Source organism: Stylophora pistillata, chromosome 1 (assembly GCF_964205215.1).
Source record: "Stylophora pistillata chromosome 1, jaStyPist1.2, whole genome shotgun sequence".
NCBI classification, from domain to species: domain Eukaryota; kingdom Metazoa; phylum Cnidaria; class Anthozoa; order Scleractinia; family Pocilloporidae; genus Stylophora; species Stylophora pistillata.
In genome coordinates, this window is record NC_142519.1 from 48,511,302 (window position 1) to 48,515,367 (window position 4,066).

The window sequence follows — 4,066 nt, forward strand, 5'->3', positions numbered from 1 at the left end:
CCCAAATTCACAAGTAACTAATGAAAAGCCTCCTGATATGCCACAATGAAGAGATTATAAACTCTTTTATAATCACTTGGCCATGATAACATGCATGCTGGCAAACACTAAATCTCTGTTAAATTTTCTCGTTTGCTGCGCTCACTCGTGAGATATTGAGTTGAACACAAGGCGAGAAATTAACAGACCACATCTACAAACAGCCATGTATTATTTTGTTTATTACATAAACGCCATAGTCCTTTACTGACAAGGAAATACTGCGATTGACCTTTTATTGAGAATGGTGAATGCATATCCTTTCGTTCATCATCCTGACAGAGTGGTGTGAAAGGCGAGTGACGTGTCAGCAGCCGATTGGAGGTATCAAATACATGTAAAAATTCTCAGTTTTAGGAATATTATTCGGGCTTGTAATCCTTGCAAAACAATGCACTTTTGATAATGAATAATGTTACCGTAAGATGAATTGGAAATAGGTTTTCTGACTGAAAGACCAAGCATGAAACTTATTATTGGAGTGTAACTAGCGTTAACCGGTTGCTATGTAATTGCTTCACCCTTTACACCCTGACCTGACATCAGAATGCATGTTCTCTATACATTTCCTATGTTGCCGATAGGGAGAATTTGTGTAACAATCAAGAGCTTCTTGAGTTGGTGATCATTTCCTTAATTCTCCTGACCTTGAGGTGTGATTTAGGGGTGATATTGTAGGGAGAAATTAGATACTGGTCACTCTTAGAGTTTAAAGGGTTAATATTTGCCGAAGAGTCTGCAAACATTCACACTGAAACAATACTAATGCTGGATTGTAAAGGGTTCATTGACAGTGACACTTCTCATAGTTAGTAGAGGGGGACTGGTTAGGAGACCCAGCGAACTTCAGAAGGCCGGCCTATTGTTTAGATTTTGAAGTTGAAAAGTTCTTGAAGGAATGGAGTCACCTCGACAAAAACATCGCGGAATGAGAGTCTTTAACAATTTTGACCCCGTTGTTTCGACGAGACGAAATTGTGTTTTAAACGAAAAAAAGCGAGTCCACAACAACAGAAACACTCATAAGTCCGACATCTGCCAGCGCTTAACAAAAAAATAAAAATGACCCTATTTCTATCACGACCTATCTGAATATATCAGTAAAATCAAAAAATAAAAGCGTGCGGCATTGTTCGGCCTTCCCAACGGACAGCGCCACGCCAATCAACAGGCGTTCTTCGGAACATCCGTTGAAGCATGGAAACCAGTCCTAAACTCATTCCTTGATCATGAAAAAAGACTGTAATAGGCAGTGAATTATCGAAAAAGTAGAAATACTTGAGAGACCTCAGACTACATCTCCCGCTTAATTTGACATCGTTTAAACGTCGTATAGTGATCAAGAAACATCATGTGCGGTCACCAAGCTAAAAGACTAAACAATCCGCTATAATGACAACCTTTGAAAGAACCTGAAGAAGACCTTTAAAACTGGTCGAAACGTCGGCTTTAAAGATATTTTAACCTCGGAAAATCCCGAAAACTATTCAAAACAAGTTTTAGTTTTTACAAAGATGAGAGGTGAAAGTTTCAGGAATACGATAAGTTCATAAAAGGTGTAATTTTGGCTCTTGAAGAATCCATTATTTTCATCAAGTCATCATTTAATTTGTCATCAACCTCAATGTTTGATTTCAGTAGTTATGCCCTCATTTCTTTAAGCTCATTTTCAAGCTGCGCACATTTTAATCTCTGGTTTTGCAATGTCAATTTTACTCTTTCAGGGTCTGTTTTGGATACAGGTGCTTTGACATGCGCAGGTGTCTATTCTGTTTGGCCTTCATGAAATTATTTGCTGAAGTCTGGTATTTAGAGCAAGCAGTACAAACAGAGTCATCTACGTCGCATATTAAAAACAAACATTCGTGGGATCTCCAACCTCCCTTGTGTGCAAACTGCTGTCCTCCCTCATCTTCCTTTGTAGAATCTATAGGAATAACATGGTGGTACAGTTTGATCGTAATTTCAGAAGCATGAATACCTTTACAGAAAGTGCAGTCGTTTGATTCTTTGACCAGGACTGACAAAGTTACGTTTCGTAAGGTGCGACGAAATCTGAGGTACAGTGGATGGTCTTCAACCAAGTAACATCCCAACACTTTCACAGTGAAAACAAGGCTATCGTCCACAATTACTTCGAACCCAGGCGGAAGATAGAGCTCAATCTCGTTCTTGAATACCGCTTTATCGGGAAACATCTTAGAGGTCCACTCATCTAAAGATTTCAGACACGTATCCCGCTTACAAAATTCGGAAAATGTTTCATAGCAACTTGTGTTGATCTTTGCATCAAGGTCTTTCATGATCGTTCTTGCTGGTCGCGGAGTCGGTGTCAACAATTCGTGACTTCTTTGAGGCATATTAAGAACAGGCAATGCACCAAATCTAGGCTTCTTTCTTGTCACTTTCGCCGATTGAACTATAAAAGAAGCAAAGATTATTATCAAAGACTCGAACATGAACGAATAAGACGCAGGACGCACGCGATCGAACTGAACTTTTCGAATGTAGACAAACATTACTTAATTCAGCTGTTACTAAGGTAGATAAAGCTTATACTTAGATATTTGCACATCCTCGGGTTTGAAATGCTTCTCGCATGTGTAAACCCTGTCGTACTTTGATTGTGCTCTGAAGGCTCTGATCCATTTCTCTCGCTTTGGTTATTTCGTGAAGCCAGGCTCCCCGCCATTTTCTGGACTCTTCGTCCTTTGCTGTAGGTAACTTCCATATGCTGATTCCTCTCGATCGTCTGGATAAACCGCATCCAAACACCGCACAGTTATCCCCAGGCATCACATGAAGTAAGCTGTCCTCAAAAATGTCTTTTACGCCTTAAAAACTATAGAAACTTGGAAAGTATTCTGCAATGCTTCGAATTTTTCAGTGAACGCTCTGTAGATGTTTCGATTCTGTGCACGTTCATCAGAGCGCGTGACTCGAATAAACTCTAACAAAGACATGCCCCTTTGAAGTTCGCTGGCTCTCCTAACCAGTCCCCTCTACTAACTATGAGCTTCTTGAATAATCACTTCAGAGCCCTGGGGTCACTTGTAAAGTTTATGGTTTTGTAAGTGACAACAGTTTGTTTGGTTTCTTTTAATTTCGCATCGAGGTCATGTGAACTTAATTATTTATCGATTTTTGGGCGATGGTTTGTTTTCATACTGGTAAGGCTATATTATTTATTTAACTTGCCTTTTTGTTTTGTTTTGTTTGTTTTGTTTGTTTGTTTGTTGGGTTTTTTTTTTGTCCAAAAAAGCGCTCGTGTTCTTTTTTTAAGTTATTGCTCGTGTTCGTTGACAAGAGATTATGGAACATGACTTTAAAGGCGAACCGCCACTTTGCAAATCATAGTACACTCGCTACTCGCGAGTGAAAATTATTCGCGGCAAGCTAGTGTAATGCAGTACTACAATTATTTACGATAACCTGATTACGCAGTTTATTTCATTTGAAATCGAAAACACTGTATCTTACAGTTTATCTTTCTTATCCCCTACAGTTGGACTCAATGCTCGTAGAATGGATGCAAGCTGTTGTGGATACCTTAAAAACAGCTGAGACGGCTCGTGTGAGGGTAACATGCCTCTATATGTCCATTGAAGGGAGAATTGTCTGTAAAACTGATTCAAACCAAGTGCCTAAACGTTCCAGATCTTTGCTTCTTGCAGAAGACACAGTTGTTAATTACTGACGTAGGAGTTTGACTTGCTCATTGATTTATGAAGAATAGACTCCTCTCATATTCAGGTGCACTAGAAAAGTACAGGGAAAATTTCTCTATGAGGCTAATCTCAGAGTTTATGAAGAGTTTACATTATCGTTTACGTACACGATAACAAAGGCTTGAAAACGAAATAAACAGTCATTAGTTAATAATATAAATATAAAATCATATAAATAATATAAATCGTTAAGGAATAAAGTTAAATCGGAACTTAATAAGAGTTATTACCAACATGTTCACTCATTAATTGATTCCAAAAACCCTAAACGCTTCTGGTCTTTTATAAAATCCAAAACG